At 39.4% G+C, this 18298-nt stretch overlaps 1 protein-coding gene across 2 annotated transcripts in view; it reads left to right on the top strand.

Annotated features, from left to right (window-relative positions):
• Positions 1-18298, top strand: part of KDM4C (lysine demethylase 4C) — a gene marked incomplete at both ends in the record, with an annotated part of 355445 nt that overhangs the window by 269106 nt on the left and 68041 nt on the right. The window lies entirely within an intron of this gene.

Raw genomic sequence — 18298 nt, 5'->3', positions numbered from 1 at the left:
TGGTGTTTGTAGAGGAGGCAGAGCAAAAGAAGTGATAAGCTGGAAAGTGTTTTTACTGTTTCTGAAATAATGCAGGTGAATTCCTTCTGAATTCTTTGAATTTTTCCTTTTCAATAATACATTTTAATGGTCTTTGGGGGGCAGTTATAATTTGCCCTACTGCTTATCACTGCTGCTCGCTCACATGACACAATACTCTTATGAGGTGTAATGTTAAAATCATCGCTGGCTGAATGTGCATTTTGGCTTTTAGCCTAACACTGAACAAATACCCTTTCCAGCCCACGTTAAATGTTCTCAGAAGCTCCTTAAAACTCAATTTTCTTGTTAAAAGAAAAAATTACCAAATATAATTCCCAATGAGTGAGGTTGTGGGAGCTCTTTAAGTTAGACTTAAAAAAATATTTTAGAGTGAGTTTTACTTGCTTGGCCTTCCTTTGACTAAGATTTGGTGAGTACTTTCCTAGATTTGGAGTAAGAGGTCAGAGTTCTCTTGAGGGTGTTTGAAGGTCCATCAGGTGGGTTTTATTCCCCATGCCAGATGTCTCTTCCGGGGACACTGGAATCTCTCTCCAGCCCCGTCTGTGTAGGTGACTGTGGCCCTGTTGCTGTCTTGAGATTTAAACTCCCAGCCCTTCCTACTCCCTCACAACACAGGGCCAGGTTCTCTGTGGTTTCCCCAGTAGGTCAGCCCCAAGGTTGATGAAAACTTGATAGATGCACTTATAACCTCTTCAGAGCTTTCTGTTGGACTTGACAAGTAGAATCTTTCTGCTAAATATTTTAACATAAGCCTTTAGAATGGCATTTACCTCTTCTAGGACAATTTTTTGACAGTGGCATGTAGTAGTTTTATTTGAAAGCATCATTTGGGGTTTTAGAGAAAAAAATAAAATATTTATCTTTGCAGCTTGTTATCAGCAGTGAGGATTGGCATTTTTGGATGGATGGAAGGTTTATTGGTGGAAAGATTCAAGAAGCTATTTTGTGATAAAGGATTTCTTTGCATTTTTCTTCCAGCCAAGTAAATTGCTTGTTGGTTCTTGCTAAGAAAAATAATCCCTCTGGTTCTGCTTTTAATTTGATCAGGTTTAAAATGCTTTCAGAAGGGTTAAGCTTTCTTTGCATTAATGCCTGGTGTGGTCAAATGAAGAAATGGCTTTGGAATGGTTAGATTTTCTATGATCGACCTTCCCAGGAAGGTTCAGAAATGTGGAACAGCCATGACAATAGCACCATCTCTATATGAGTGTTAGGTAGGTGGTATATCCTTCTTCACCCCAGGATATGAATTCCTAAGTATATATATATTTTTTGACTTGTGTTGTAAGAATGTTTCTTATAATTTGTCTAGTATGCCCAACTGTCACTTTCAAAAACAGGCACAGACCTGAATACCAGTCCACTGTTATGATTTCTCATATGTAGCTACCGTAACTGTACTTTTTCTTCAAGGGGAAGAATTAATTTGAACATCTTGTTTTTTTTTCATTAGGTAAGTTTACAAGTGAAAATATTAATCCTAGGAGGCCAGAGCTTTTATTAGCAGGTGGGCTATATTGTGAAAAGACCATCATGAAGTCTAAAATTGGGGGGAAAACAAAAAACTTCCTTTCTTGGGGGCTCTGTTTTTAATCGGACTCTTTGCTGAGTTCATGAATATTTCAAATGAACCTGAGCAGGTGACTCTTTCTTCCCTGGGGCCTCTCAGGTGCCTTTCAATGGAAACTTTCAGCTTGTCATTCTCATAGAAATGGCTTTATCCCATGCAAATCAAACGTAGAGGTCTGAATTCACTTGAGAGACATGAAAAACCTGTAAAAGGTTTTGGCCAACTTCTACACAAGTCTAGTAATACTCTACAATAATTCTGTTATCTCATTCAAACCTCCCCTCCTCCCCCGTACTGGTAATGGAAGCCAGGGGCATTTTACCTCCAAGCTACAACCTCAGCCCCGTTTTTATTCTTTATTTTGAAACAAGGTCTCACTAAATTGCAGGGTGGGGGTGGGGGGTCTCACTAAGTAGCCGAGGCTGGCCAGGAACCTGCAATCCTGTATCTGCCTCCCAAGTATTGTGTTACAAGTGTGCACCACCACACATGGCTTATAATTTTTAAAAACTAATATACTCACTTAAAGCCATTTAAACACTTGGAATAACAGGTACACTTTCTGTACTTGTAAAATAGAAAAAGGAGGATGGCAAGTAACTTAGTACACCTCAGCAACATAGTGGAACCTTGTTTCAAAGTAAAAAAAAAAAAAAAAAAAAGGCTTGGTGTGTAGCTCATAGGTAGCAGATCCCTGGGCTGAATCCCGGGCACCACAAAAAAGGGGGATGTTGGGCTGGAGGTGTTGCTCAGTGGTTCAGCACCCTGAATTCAGTCTACAGTAAACACACACTATCCCCTCCTCCCTCCCCTCCCCTTCCTCTCCCCCCTCCCTCCCCTCCCTCCTCCCCCTCCTCCTTCTTCTTCCTCTCCCCCCCCTCCCTCTCTCCCTCCCTCCCTCTCTCTGGAGGATCTTTGGGCCTAGATGTCTAGTTTTTTATTTTTTTGTGAGTGTTAAATAGATATGTGATTTTCATGCCCTTGCTCTTAAAAATAATTTAGTGAACAATAAGATTTAAAAATGAGGAACATGCACTAGTGATACTGAGGGAAGCCATGCTCATCACACCTGCCACTGAACTAGGGTGTGAAGGTTAAAACATTAATATGCAGGCCTGTGGCTGGGAAGAGGTGGGCAGGAAAAGGCACATGCAGATTAGGCTGAGAAGAGTTCTTATGCTCCTCCTGATCTGGGCCTTGGAGCAGGATCCCAGCATACGCTGATGCACCCTGTGAAGGGCCATTTGCTCAATGTCACTCTCTTTTTGACCCTTATTGATATTTACCCTGATAACTGGGATGTTTCCTTTATCTGCCCTATTTGGATCTTATATACAAGCTCCTATCACTTTCGCTTTGGCAACATGGAAAGAACTGGTCCATTTTCACATTCTTCTGTTCCTTTTTTTCTTATATTTTTAATGAAAACAAATGATGTAATTTTGTTCTTTTTTATGGACGAGTAGAATTCCATTGTGTATATATCCTATAATTTATCTGTTGAGGACACCTAGGCTGGTTCCATAGTTTGGCGATTATTAATTGTGCATCTATAAACATAGATATGCATGCACTGCGTCTGAACTGCATCAAGATGAATCGTTACAATGCACCAGTAAAAAAATAAAAAGTAAAATAAATTGAATTAAAAAATAGAGGTGTGTGTATTTCAGGATGGACTGGGTTGTCTTCATCTTTTAACAAAGTGGGTGATAGAAGACCGCAGTTTAATGGTTTTCTGTAAGCTATTATATGAGCAGTAAATGTTTCTTGGAGCATGACCACAACCTTTCATACATCTGCTTTGGTAATTCACTGTTCTATTGAAAAGATCTCACAGAAATAGAATTTTTAAGTAAAAAAAAAAACATTAAGAAATAGAGGGGGGAACGAAAAATGCATTATAAAGATTATGCCAAGAATAAATAGTATGTGCCCTTGCATCTGAAAAATGTTTACTTTTAACAGTAATTAATGTTCTCATCTTTTGGCTAAATAGTTAATGTGGGGCTGGTCTAATATCTACTTGGAGTCTGTGAGCCAGTTCTTTTTGACAGGAGAAACTGATAATGTAGATGAGGTGGTATTGTTTTTGTGAAGAAAATCTGCCTGTTTGAGTCCTCTTTTGCAGCTGTACCTTCTTTTTAGGGAACCCACTCATCACTGGTTGAAAAGATTGGAAAACTGAGAATAGAGTATGTTGTCTTTAATCCACTGGGGCATAAAGCTACAGGTTCTGATGATGAGACAATATCAGAAAAAAAATGTGCCCCTAAAAATATCATGCGTTAGCCGGGTGTGGTGGCGCATACTTTTAATCCCTGCACTTGGGAGACAGAGACAGGAGGATCACGCAGGTTCGAAGCCAGCCGTGCTGGAGTAAGAGACCCTGTTTCCAAATTAAATAAATAAAATAGGTCTGGGAGTGTAGCCCAGAGGTAGAAGGGCTTCCAGGAACCCTAGTACCCCCCCCCCCACACACAAATGCTTTAAATCTCATCATCAAAAAAAGGTAAAAGAAAAACATCAAGAAAGGAGAATCCAAGATTCCACTTCTCTAAACATAATGCTCTTAACTTTTAATTTTAAAATTAAAATTAAAATTCAGATGTGTGTATAAATCATTGTATTTATATAACTTATATTCTAAATTGCTCCTTTTACATTAGTTTGTGGATATTTTCAATTGTTCTCCATTAAGGATTTGTAACCTCTTTTTTTTTGTATCATGGGCTGGCTCCATTGGAAATTTTCTTAGAAAAATGTTTGTAAATATTTAATATTAAATATACAGAATTGCAGAGGAAAAATAATTCAAGTACAGTTATTAAAATATTTTTAAAATGTGTTTTGTAGTAATATCCTGTGCTTTCTATCAGTGCACTAAGTAAGATGTGGCAGATCTGTAGTTACATGATTTCAAGTAGTTATGAGGATTGTTATTTTGCCTACCTCAGCGATGTCAAAGCGGAGTTGGCCAGAAGGGAGGCTGAGGAGTCCCATGCCCAGCAGCGTCTGTTATCTAGGTGAAGGAAGAGGCTCAGTTGCTTAGAAAGTGAGGATTTGGCTGGGGTTTGAGAGAGGTAGCCTTTTGGGGAGACAGGGCAGTGTTTGTTACCTTGTCCTGTGTTAGGAACTGTAATAAACTTTTCATATTGTTGTTTTGCCCTAGAGCAGCTTCCAGAGAAGTACTTGGTTCCACTGTCTTTACTTGACTAGTGAAGCAAAGCAGGCTTGGCATAGTTACTCATTGTTCTCATCAAAAATTGGTCACTGAAAAAACGGGGACCACTTAGGAGTCCTCGCAGGAAGTCCTCCTTACTACTCCAGAAGCAAGGGGTTGTTCCAGCGCAGTGCCAGGCCACAGGGTAGCTGTTAGAATTTGGCCCAAATTCTTGTCCAGAGCCTGTTTTGCTGCTTTTGCCCATTTTCTAGTTTGAGAAAGAGTAAAGAAATTTCTCAGAGGCTCTAAGGTCTACTTGTGGATTAGAATTCCCACATTTCTCTTCTCTAGAAAAGAAATATCCAAACTCATTTTTAGGTGACTTTGTTCGTGTAGCAGCCACCCCTGAAACCTGAGTTGAGGAGGTCAGTTGGGGTCAGGGCTGCAGGAGGGAGGACTTTTTTGGGCCTAGACAGCCTGAGCATACAGGGGACCATCCCTAACTAGGCTCTTTTCAGGGCTGCAGTTTTGAGTTTCCCCCACCTCCCCTCAGGGTACTTCCTCTGAAATGTTGCCCTGGGCATGTCCACACTGCCTTGACTTTATAGCTTTTCATCACTCCTTCAGTTTTATTTGGAGACACTCTGCTGGGGTATTTCATCTTAAGCATAAATTTCCTCAGTGTGGTCTGCTGCTAGCACAACTGAAAGACAAGAGTCAAATAGGTTGCGGCAGGTCACAGACAGAACAATTCATGGGTGACAGTTTCTAATAAGGGTCAGATGCACTCAGGGGCCTTGGGAAAGCTTCTGGTATTCGGAGTAGAACCACCATTGCAGCTTGTGAAGCTGTCAAAGAAAAATTATGGGTTCTCTTATTGTTCGTTTTCTCAGCCTCTCAGATAAGTGTCACACTTTAGGTATATGCAACAGGAGTATCTATAAAGGTTGATTTAAACTGTTAAAAAAATTGCCTGGGGAAGTTAGACAAGAGAGGTGCTTGAAAGTCACTTATGGGACAGTTTCTTCATTACAGATCTGTGAATGGGAGAAGACTAACATTTTATCCCAAACTCACAGATGAAAACAGTTCCAGTAAATGTACACAAAACTGGGATTCGAGAAACCATATACACCTCTCTAAAAAAAAATAAACAATATACATATCTATTTATATATGCATATCTTTATATTGGAGTGGAATCCTGTATCTGTCTCTATATATCGATAGATATTTTCAACACTCTAAGACTGTACCCTTTCATCTTGTTGAATATTTGCACTGTCTGAAAGCAAATATTACTAAGGATAATTCGTCCTTATCTTTGATTTATTCAATTTTTGTCAGGTATCATTGGCATATCAGGCTTGAGGCCGGAAATAAATAGAAAATGTGATCTAACCCTCACTTTGGTGATACTAGCAGCAAATTGTATCTTATATTCATAATAAGTAAAGATTTTTTTTTTTTTTTTGTGGTACTTGGTTTCCTGGAAGCCCTTCTACCTCCAGCTACACTCCCACGGGCTACACTCCCAAACCTATTTTTTTTTTTTATACTTTTTTATGTGGAAACAGGGTCTCTTAAGCCAGCGCTGCTGGCTTTGAACCTGCACGATCCTCCTGTCTCTGCCTCCCAAGTGCGGGGATTACAAGTGTGCGCCACCACGCCTGGCATTAAATAAAGATTTTTTTAACTTGTCCTTGGAGCTGTAGAATGCTTATAAGCCTGCTTTCCTCAATTGTGCCAACTTTAAAAAAAATGTTTTTTTTTTTTGAAGTTTAACTACTGTGAACTAAACGATTAGAATATTATACTTATCTCTCAGAGTTTAAAACCCAGAGTTTAAAGAACTTTAAAATCAGAGTAGGTTTTAGAGGGAGGGGATTGTACATAGTAGTGACTTTAGCAGAACCCAGTTGTGCTGAAAAGGATAGTGTGACTTTTATTTTGTTAAGCGAATATTTCAGCAATTCTAATTTCAACTAATAAATGCTTTATTCAGAGAGTAAGCATTTCCGTTTGATCTCTGGTAAACAATAATTTCAAATAATGAAATTTCCTCTAGGAAACAAGTGTTCTTTAACATTAACATAAAAAGAAATAAAAATGTAAATATAAAGGTATTTAGAGAACACTTATTTTGTGGTTTAAGAGGCTTTCGTTCTCCACCTATTCCCTAAAGATGTTTAGTGACACTTAATAAATACTGAGAATAAAATTTATCCTAAAGCTCCCTATGCTATAATTGTATGCCCTTCCATTTGCCCTTTAAATTTGAAATAAGTTTGAAGCAAAGGATGGAACCCAAACAGGCTGTGAGGAAAGCAAAAATGATAAGTGATTTTTTAAACATAGATAACATGGCCTATTTTGTGATTCAGCGAATGTTGTTATATGCTATCAGTGAAGTGCTTCTTTGAACATGAGATTGTGATGTTGCCTTTAATATTTAATTTATTTGCAAATTCTGTCTTTATATCTGGGCTTTCTGCACAGCACAGGTTGTAAGTGCAGAGAGGAAGTAAGTTTTACTTTTTACAGAGAGAGGCCTAAGGAAGTGAGGTATGAAGTGTTTGGAGGGTGGCCATCTTTGCCCATAGCCTCCCTGCTCTTTATTACCTTACGGTTGAGGCCATGTTAGTTTTACTGCTCTTTATCCCTGTGTCAGGTGAGAATTCAAAACAAGATGTCTAATCTCACTGTCCACACTAACTACTATGGAATAGTACTCACGCAGGAAGATCTAAAGCAGTCTGGTGTTTGGTCTAGTTTTCCCCAGATATTTAGCCTTGTACACTGCGCCTGGTGCCCTTGATAAAAAGACAAATAGAATGTGTACGACCCCAGATAGATGATTAAAAATGGAGAAGCAAAGAGATGTGTATAAATAACAAGTATTTCTAGCTGAAGTCTTTTAGATATTCTGGGTGGGCTGGTTTGTAGAATAATTTGGTTGCTTAGCTTCGAAAATTGAAATACGGTTGTGTGCCATTGTAAAGGTGTGGACCTTTAACAGGTGCGGCCTAGCACACAGACCTCCGGAGGCAAACCATATGTAATTCATAGCATGATTGTTGTCCTTTCACCCTGACAAGTAAAGTTTGTAATCTTTACAAACTGTTCAGGATCTATCAGAATTTCAACTTTTTGGCCTGTCTTCTTCTGGTTGTTCTCACACTTTCTAACTCATTCTTTTTTTTTTTTTTTTTGGTGGTACTGGGGGTGGAACCCAGGGGCTTTTCTACCTCTGGGCTATACTCCCAGACCTATTTTATACTTTATTTGGAAACAGGGTCTCACTAAGTTGCTGCGAGCCTCACTAAGTAGCTGAGGCTGGCTTCGAACCTGTGTGATGCTCTTGTCTCAGCCTCTGAAGCACGGGGATTACAAGTGTGTGCCACCCCGCCTGGCTTCTAACTCATTCTTACCTTCTGTTTTTCCACCTTTGAATTTTATTACATCTTTCTAGAATATCTTATACGAGCCCAGGGCCTTTCTTTTGCTTGCTATCCTAGTCCTCTTAAACCCTGCTGGGCAGCTATTCTGAGCCACATGACTGGCTCTCCTGTGACTTGAACCATTAAACAGCATCAGATCAGATTCCTTGTCATTCCTGTGTGTGGTGTACTTTGGAGGCTTCTCTTCTGCTGCCCCACTTCCAGATCTACTCAGTAGAAAGATGCAGGTGTTGGTTGAAGATGGGGAACTGGTAAAGTCTCACCCTCTCTTTTTCCAAACCAAGCAGGTTTTCAGATCTCCTATCATCTCCATATTTGTGTTATAGCTATTTTCAAATAGATTTTGATGAATCTTCTTATGTAAAAGGGTTGGATCTTTTTCATTTTTGTATTGGCATTTGTATTTTGTATTGGCAACTGCATTGGCGTTTTTACATTGGCATTTGTACTTTTTATTGGTATTTTTCAAAATATGTTTTATGTAAATATTTAATAGAGTTTGAAATAGCTGTAATAAAGCTGGGCATGGTAGTACACACTTGTAATCCCAGTACTTGAGAAGCTGAGACAGCAGAATGGCAGGTCCTAGCCAGCCGTAGCTACTTAGTGAGGCCCTCTGCAACTTAATGAGACCCTGTTTCAAAATAAAGAATAAAAAATAGGGCTGGGGGTGTAGCTTGGAGGTAGAATGTTCCTTGGTTAAATCCCCAGAACCACACAGAAAAAGAAATGGCTGAAATAATGAATTAATAATTCATTTAGTTAATGAAAACTTATTGAGCATCTACTGTGTACAGTAAGTGCTTTGGTGCTTGGATTAAATGGCGCTTCCAAAAGGGTTTATATTCACTTCTGTTCCTTGTATCTCTGTTGATCCACAGTTATGACTGTGCTGTTGACATAATACTTTTCAGAAGTCATTTTGTTAATTTTGTCAGTTTGTGTCTTGATTTGCTGTGGCCTTTCCAGTTCTAAAATTCTTTTGTGATTCTTATTTAACATTTTCTTAGAACCAAAAATGACTTTTTAGCCTTGGTTTGAATAAATGTAGCTTTATATCTGATGCCCTGCCACCTCTGTCTGTTTTTCTAGCCCTCTCTTCTGGCCTGGCTGAGCTCATTTCTTTGCCCTTTCCCTTTTTGGCTGCTCCTTGACTTTTTCTTAGCTTCCTCACCTTTTCCAGGGTGACTGTCACCACACACAAAGCAATGAGATAAATGGCTTCTGATACCTATCATAAATAAGGATTTAATTCAACACTCTTGGCATCATGAGCCATTTGTTTTAATGCTCTGAAATCAAAATGCAAAAGCAACTGTTCATGGGGAGGAACAGAGGTCCAACTGCATTGGGAACTATTGCATGAATATACAGAATTTGTTTTTACCATCATTTCATGATGTCTGTGTGACCTGTAACTTGTGTAGACAGCTGAGATCAGAACAGTTCTGTGTGGGGGTGAGACTGCATATGAATTGCTGCCTGTCACAAAAGCAACCAAACCATGCAGAACTTAAGGTTCAGTGTCTACTGGGAACTTAAGATTTCAGTGTCTTCCTTTTCCTGTCCACCACATCTGCACTTTAGCTCTCTCGATATGCTGATTTCTCTCTGTTAGTCTGCTCTCTTCTCTCCTTTTGAATCTTGCTCTCATGTGGCAAGTATTGAATTCTGCTTTTCATTCTGGTCGAGTTCACCTTATCTCCCCCCTCTAAACTGTAAGCTCTCATAGAATCCAAACTTCATCCTATCAGTGTTCCTCCAGCGCTGGTCACTGTTGTCATGCACGTGAGTGATTGACTTAATCACTACTGATGAGTGGAGTATAAATCTTACAAGTAGTGATGCTGGGTAGGGGAAGCTTCTACTGTAAAACCTTTATTGAAAGACTTGGAGCAAAATGAAAGTTTTGTCCTCAATCCTCTGACTTGCTGTAACAATAATGACATCTTTGGAGCCAAACATAATGTGCCCTGTTTGAGTTGGGAATTTAGCTTGCTGTATAGCATGTGGGGAAAAAAGTGTCTTGGTGAACAAAAGAAAAAAGGAATTAGTTAATGTATCATTATCATTAGCTTGTTATGTGCCTGATAGAGAAACAGTAGTTAACATAAAAAGCATTTGGGCCTGCTTTAGAATTACCTCCATATGTATGGAAGGAAAAAAAAATCCTAAAATGGACACAACAACAACAAAATCATTTTATAAATCATAGTAACAATGAAAGGGAAGGAGATGTGCTTTGAACCTCCAGCTCCTTCACAGCTCATCATTTCTTGATGCCCTTTGCCAAGCTCTATGCTCAAGGAAATCTAATGATACACAAAGCCTCATTGCCAGATACTTCATTACTTCCTCAATCCATTAGTAGCCTTAATGGCCTATGCCACTGGAATAAGTATGGAAATCTAGTCCCCCAAGAAAGTACAGTGCTCTATAAATCATATTCGCCTGAGGATTCTCTCAGCCCTTGACACTGTAGAATAGGTGAAAAAAAAATTGTACTTCCTGAAACCATTGTATTAATCAGAATAATTGACAACTTTATAATTGAGTTTTTAACTCTCTAACACTGTGTTTCTCCTGTGTGATCAACAATACCAGCATCCCTGAAAACTCAGGGATGGGCCAGCAATCTGTGTTATCACCAGACCTCTAGATGGTTCTGACCCACACTGTAACATTCCTGTGGCCAGGTACATCACAAGGGAGTTTTACATTTTAGTCCAGAGAGGTAGGTAATGAAATTGGACAAACATCTACACATTTGAAGGATTCAGTTTAATTGATTCAACACTGAACAGTCTCACATATGGCTGCTGAAAAAATTTTAAAGTGAGGGACACCTTAAGGTCACCTGTGGCAGCATTTTTTTTCTATGATATGTTGATCTCCCTTGAAGACATATTCTAAAGCATCCAAAGTGATGATCCAAAGGGCTTCTCATCTGACTTCTCAAATCTTCTTTTATTATTATCCAGAAACTGGCTGCTTGCCCTTTTCATTGGGGGTCATTGGCACCTCAATCCTTGACCTTCAGTAAGAGTAGCTCCTGCTTTTAAAGTTCCTTTCTCCCTCTGGAACCTGGTGCTGCCTCGACCACATCTTCACACAGCTATAGAGAGAGAGTCTGTCCCACAGAAGACAGACTGCCCAACTTTTAGTAAGTAGCTCTATTTAGGGGAAGATATAGAATCTCTGTCAACAAAGGTCAATGAGTAACAAATACTCAATTTTTCCTTTCCTCCTAATAGCCAGTTCTCTGTCGTTCAAGTCCTCATCATTCTTTGCTTCAGTATTCCTGTGGCTTCCAAATATTTTCTTTCCCCATTAGTCTTTTCCTTTGCTTCCTTTGTTGCTAAAATGATCTTAAATACTAGTTTCATCACTCCACATGTTACTAATTTGGAGAATGTGCCTGTGTCATAGTCTAGGGGTTAACAAACTAAGGCATTTGCTCATGGTAGTAAATAAAGTTTTATTGTAACAGGCTATGCCTATGTATTATCTGTGATTGCTTATGTACTATAATGACAAAGTTCAGTAATTGCACCTATAACTGGCCCACCACTCTAAAATATTTATAATCTGACACTTGGCTTCTAGTTTTTGTGTGTATATATACACTTAGCATAAAATATATATTGAGGTTAATTCTACCAACTTACAGTGTGATTTCCTTTTGCTCTGTCTTTTTATTTCCTTCTTTTTTTTGGTTTGTATTCATTATTTTTCATTGTTCTGTGTTTTTCACACTATTAGTTAATTGGTGCTTTTATTCTTTCCCAAACAACCCAAGAATATTAAGATATTTTACCTTACTTTTCACTTCCTCCTTGTATGTGACAATTTCATCTATTTACATTCCAGAAGACATTACTATCATTACTTATAAAGTCATTGTTCATTTAGATTTATCTACAGATTTAGTGATTTGATTGCTTTTTACTTCTCCAGGCACATTTCTAGTCCTTGGTTTGGAAACAGGAAAGTCTTTGTTGTCCTCACTCTTAAATGATAATTAGATGAGATACAGACCAAATTTAATTTTTCTTCAGAGGGTAGAAGACATCATTGTCTTTTAGCATGTACTGTTGCAGATTAGATATCTGATAGCAATGTGATGTTTCACTCTCTTTTCTGGAAGTCTTTAGGGTTTTCTCTTTTTATTTAGAATCCTAATAAGTGCCTAGAATATGCTTAAATAATTTAAAATGTTATTAATCCTACATGTTAGGCCTTCCTTTAGGTCTGAAGAGTTTGTATTATTTTCTCTTTATTCCTCTGAGACTCCATGTATTGAGGTAATGGACACCTAGAGCTCTTCTTTGCTGCTTAGCATTTGTATCCCACCTTCCTTATTCCTGCCCTTTTCTTTTATGTACTGTACAATCTCTAGACTTCATCTCCCATTTGCAAATTTTGTTTTAGTTTGTATGCATTTCTGTATTCAGCAACCTGAATTTTCTTTATACTTTTATTGGTACATTGTAATTAAACATCATAGTGAGATTCAAAGTGATACATCACTTGGTGTGACATCTTGGTTGGTGTTTTTTTTTTTTGACAGTTATAGAGCTGACCATGTAGAAGGATTCTCCATATTTTCTGCTTCTCTGCTGACTCTTCTCAATATTTTAAATATATTTTTATTATTAATTAATTAATTCATTCATTTTTTTCGTGGTACTGGGGTTCCTGGAAACCCTTCTACCTCCAGGCTATACTCCCAGACCTATTTTATATTTTTATTTGGAAAAAGGGTCTCGCCAGCGAGGCTGGCTTTGAACCAGTGTGATCCTCCTGTCTCCGCCTCCCAAGCATGGGGATTACAAGCATGCGCCACCATGCCCAGTGCTACATTTTTATTTTTAATTGAAATGTGTATCCATTAGCATTCTTGCAGCTGTAATCTAAACATTGACTAGGTATTTTAGAGCAAAGAAGGGCTATTTTCTTACAGCCTGGGGCTCAGTCAGTTTGAGACTGGGGACAGATGAATCAAAGGATACAGAGGTGGAAGGCAGAGGAAGAGCTCATGGGCTGTGCTCCTCATGTCATGGAGGCCTGAAGCAAGAGAGTGTGAGAAGGGGAGGAGGAACCCTTATGTCATCACTAAGGCTGCAAGCCCAGGGGCCGCATCCTATCTGCCTAGTGGGTACCACTCAGGCTAATCCGTTATAATGGATTTATCCACTTCTGGGATTACAATTCTCATGGCTCCACTACTTTAACTCCAAACACCAATTTTTAAGCTCTTAAAGGGCCAGTCTATATGTAACTGTCACATTCTGCCCTGACCCCTGAAGAGCTCATACCCATCTCAGAATGCAAAATGCATCTAGTCCTCTCCAAGAGTTCCCAAAATCTTAGTAGTTCCAATATCACCGAAAAGTCCCAATGTCCAAAGTCTCATCTGAGACTCAAGGTGAATCAAATAAAAGGCAAGTTACATGCATCCAATATACAATGGCAAGATGTAAATGTTTGCATTTCCAATGGGAGGAATAGAGCCCACAACAGTAATAAAAGCCAGCAGGGAAAGCATTTTAACTTGCAGTTCCACTCCTGGCATCAGGGCATATGGTAGTGAGAAATGATCTCCAAGGGACCTTGACAGCCCTGTCCCTGTGGCCTGGCTGATTGCAGTAGGCAATATCCACTAATGCCAGCCTGGCTCCATGCCTCACAGCTAGCAGCCTTTCCTCGGAGTTGTTCCATGCTTCTGGTATTTCTGAATCTCAGGGATTTTTCTTGCAACTCTGGCTTCGCCCTCAGTTTCACATAGTGCCCCATTTGGGATTCTGACCTTGCCACACATTTCCTGGCTTCCTGGGCCTTCCTTTGCAAGCAGGGGAGAAGCCTCCATGGTCCCATTTTTCTGGCAAAGCAGTATTATATGGTCTCCAAGATGGGACAGAAAAGGTAGTGTTGCTCTCCTTAATCATTGCCAATGGGGCCTTTTTAATTACAGCCTTTGGGTCTGCTCCATCCATGCTGTCACTGGCCCCAAGTCCATCTTCTTCCTCCATCATGGCCATCACTGGCCCTGCCTTCTCGTGGTCACTGATTTCTCCTTCCTTTCAGCCATCCTGTTTTTCTCTATGACATCATATTTCTGGGCCAGCTTTACACATGCCTTTCCAGCCAAACTGCAAATCTTTTTTTGTTTATTTTGTTTTTGTGTACCTGGTATATGTGGTACTAGATAATGAACCGAGAAGCATTCTACCTCTCAGCTATACCCCAAGCCCAATTTTATTTTTTATTTTGAAACAGTCTCATTAGGTTAATGAAAGTCTTACCACTTGCTGAGGCTGTCCTTGAACCCATGATCCTCCTGCCTCAGCCTCCCAAGTTCTGGGAATACAGGTGTGTGTCACCATGCCCAGCCAAACTGCAAATCTTTAAAATCTCTCTCTTTTACTTTCTGCTCTCAAATTTCAGTGTACAGTTTTCTGAACACACACATCAATATCCATTAATGCAGTGTGTATACTTTGCTGTTTTGAGATTTCCTCCACCAGTTTAATTTCCCCATTTTCTTTAAATTTGGCCTCACACAAAGTTTCAGTACATGGGCAAAATGCACCTAAATTCTTTGCTAAAGTGTAACACATGTGTCCTCTACTCCATTTCCAAATGGAGTCGTCTCTGCCCTCCATAATCTCCTGAGCACAGTCTCTACTCTTTACCTTTTTAGCCATATTTTGGCCCTTCCAGTTTCCTCTCACAAACCAGTTCTAACGAGTCACAATCTACATGGTCAGACTTAGCTATAGCAGCAATCCCAATTCTCTGGTACCATTTACTGTAATCCATCAGCTTTCTTGCGTCTATAAAGATTGACCATGTAATTTAGAGGAAAGAAGTTATTTTCTTATTGTTTGGGGCTCAGTCTGTTTGAGGCTGGGCATCTCAGATATCAGGGTACAGCCACTGGAGGCGGAGGGAGAGTACATGGGCTGTACTCCTCACATATGGAGGCCAGAAGCAAGAGAGTGAGCGCCGAGGGAGGAAGAACCCTGTACAGTCTCCACGGCCGCTCTCCAGGGGACACCTCCTTCAGCCATACCCTGCCAGCCTCCTGGGGACCACCCAGGCAGTTACATTACGATAGATTCATCCACTTTTGGAAATAAACCTGCCTGACTCAATGACATCAGTTCCAAACATCAATTTCTTCAAGGGGCCATTCTATATCTAACTATAATAATATACAATTGTACATTTTTATGGGATGTAGAATGACATTTTTATCCATGTATACAACATATACTAGATCAGGGTAACTGACGTATTAGTCACTCTAGATATATGTCATTTCTTTGTGTTAGGAGCACTTGAAATCTTCTCTGCTAGGTTTTTTGCTATAACCATAGCCATCCTACAGTGCTAAAGAACATTAAAAGTTGTTTCTCCTATCCATCTGCAAGTCTGTATCCATTAACCATCTGATGGCTCTCTTCTTCGTTGTCAGTGCTATTATGGTTTTATTATTTTCCCTATATACTTAGGATTTAAGGCTGGACGAGTGGTAAAAGAGACTGAGCCTACCATTTTGATTCAATCAGCATTAACCTTTCTTCAAAGTCCACTTCCTTCTCTTGTCCCAAGAGTAACCATGGCACCAGTCATTCTAGTTACATATAGTATTTTTGTTCCTATTTCCTTCATAGGACTTATTCCATTTGTAACATGCTTAGCAAGTATTTTATTTGTCTTAGATTTGTCTTGACCAGCTGAATTAGATTCTGTAGCCCAGGCATGTGTTACTATCGAGTTTCCAGATGTCTCAGCTCACTGTTTTCGTAGTGCTCCACTCACTGTTTCATTGGAAAAAAGCAAACAGTGTACCTGGGGTTTGGAAATATTATGTAGCGTGTCCTACAGGATATACTCAAAATGGCTGTCCTGTTAGTTTTCATGGAGTTACCTGTCTCTGCAAGAAGCAGGGTGATGTTTAAGTCACACATTTTACTTCTGTGAATAAAGATCTTCCAAAATATTGGGTTCCAATAGCCTATAGTTAGGTTCACATTCTATTCTTAAATGACCACGTCTGGATATTTTGGAAGAAAACCTGTCTATTCTTAGGCGTAAAGGATTGAGTCCTCACCTGGCCTACAAGTATTTATTCTCTTTTGTTGCCACCTTTGTTGAAGGACTCTAGTTAATGAAGAAGTTAGTGGTGGGCCGGGCATGGTGGCGCACGCTTGTAATCCCTGTGTTTCAGAGGCTGAGACAGGAGGATCACACAGGTTTGAAGCCAGCCTCAGCTACTTAGTGAGGCTCTCAGCAACTTAGTGAGACCTTGTTTCCAAATAAAAATATAAAATAGGTCTGGGAGTATAGCCCAGAGGTAGAAGGCCTCTGGGTTCCACCCCCAGTACCCCCCCAAAAAAAGTTAGTGGTGGCAGGGGCTGATAAGAGTCTAATACTTTACTTAGTCACAGCTGTGTTTCCTACTCTTAAAATATCTATTTAAATAAGAAAATAGGAAACAATTTTAACTGTCATACATCTGTCACCTCCTGAATTTATTTATTTATTAATTATTATTATTTTTGTGGTACTGGGGTTCCTGGAAGCCCTTCTACCTCCGGGCTACACTACCACGGGCTACACTCCCAGACCTATTTTATACATTTTTATGTGGAAACAGGGTCTCTTAAGCCAGTGCGCCACCAGGCCCGGCATCACCTCCCGAATTTAAATAAGTACCTTCTATGTTGCATAATTAGCCTCTTAAGAGATTTTCTGATTATGCCTTGGGCTCTTAATGGGAATTTTTGCTCTTTTATCCACCATTACATTTCAAAAGACTGGAATTGACAAACCGATACTAAAATGTCAAGAATTACAAGTGTGTATTCAGATACCAAGATAAGATATATTCAGTAATTCTTTTGTGAAGATTATGTAGGTCTTATTTTAGTTTGTGTTTCATTTTTTTTGTGTGTCTTTGCATGTGTGTGGTTTTTAAATTAGTAAGCTACATCTCAAGTCCCACTTAAAGTTGCTTAATTGATCACTGGATCTGGACATATATTGTAATCAGATAAATGCCCAATGTGTAGGGTCCTTGCAAGGACTAGTGAGAAATAAGACTGTTCTTTTGGGCATTAAAGGGCCTATATAAGCTTTTCCTTCTCCATCTCATGGTATTCTTTCACCCACCCTTCTGGAATGACTTAGAGATAACGAGAAGCCATTTTATTAACTAGAGGGAGTGACTTGAGATTAATGTTGTAAAGAGATCACCCTGGCAGCACTGTGGATTAGTCAAAATGGAATGAAATAAAGCCTGGTGAAACCTGCTGGGTGGGACATACGCGTGGAGGCAGGGGCTTAGGTGGGTAGGGAAACATGAGAGGAAGATTAAGGAACAGATTCTACAAACCAAGCTGCTGGTCAGATGTGAGGGCTAAGAGGAGTGAGGAGTTCAGTGCATGTTGATTCCTAAAGGTCTGTGATAAAATAGTAAAGTCTCCAAAGGGCACTGACTTTAAGTGCTTTTTTGTCCCAGGAAGTAAAACACATCTATAAAAGAAGAGAGAGCAGATGTACCAACATTCGATCAGACTGTAGACCTTTTTAATCTGTAGGAATGAATAGTTCAGCTTTTTGATCATCCTGTTTCTTCTACTTTTGAGACCTGACCCTGTGCTATTCTACAGAATTTTTTCCTCATCCTTGAGTACTAGTGCACAAATCTTAAATTAAGTGAAGCTGTGTGATCTTCCCTATCTCTCACAACAAATGTATGGGTAATGTTTAGGGCTAATTGTGTGCAATTTAATTTTCAGATAGTGGTAATCATTATTGCTGTTTTTATTTTCATTTTCTCTTCCTCAAGCGTTGTCAGCTATAAATGTTCAACAAAATTACGCCCTTTGGGATGATTTTCAATTTTCTCACTTTGGGAGGCATATTTTTGTGTCATTCATGAAGGGTTCAGATTTAAATTATTAAACATTTGAGCCCCTAGTTTTTACATTGGACCATTTAACACTTTTCATTTTCTTATAAATGTAAAACTTAGCCCATCCGCATGATGTG

This window comes from Muscardinus avellanarius (genome assembly GCF_963383645.1).
Source record: "Muscardinus avellanarius genome assembly, chromosome: 13".
NCBI classification, from domain to species: Eukaryota; Metazoa; Chordata; class Mammalia; order Rodentia; family Gliridae; genus Muscardinus; species Muscardinus avellanarius.
The sequence above is the reverse complement of the archived record's forward strand: the minus strand, read 5'-3'. Positions and strand labels throughout refer to the sequence as shown.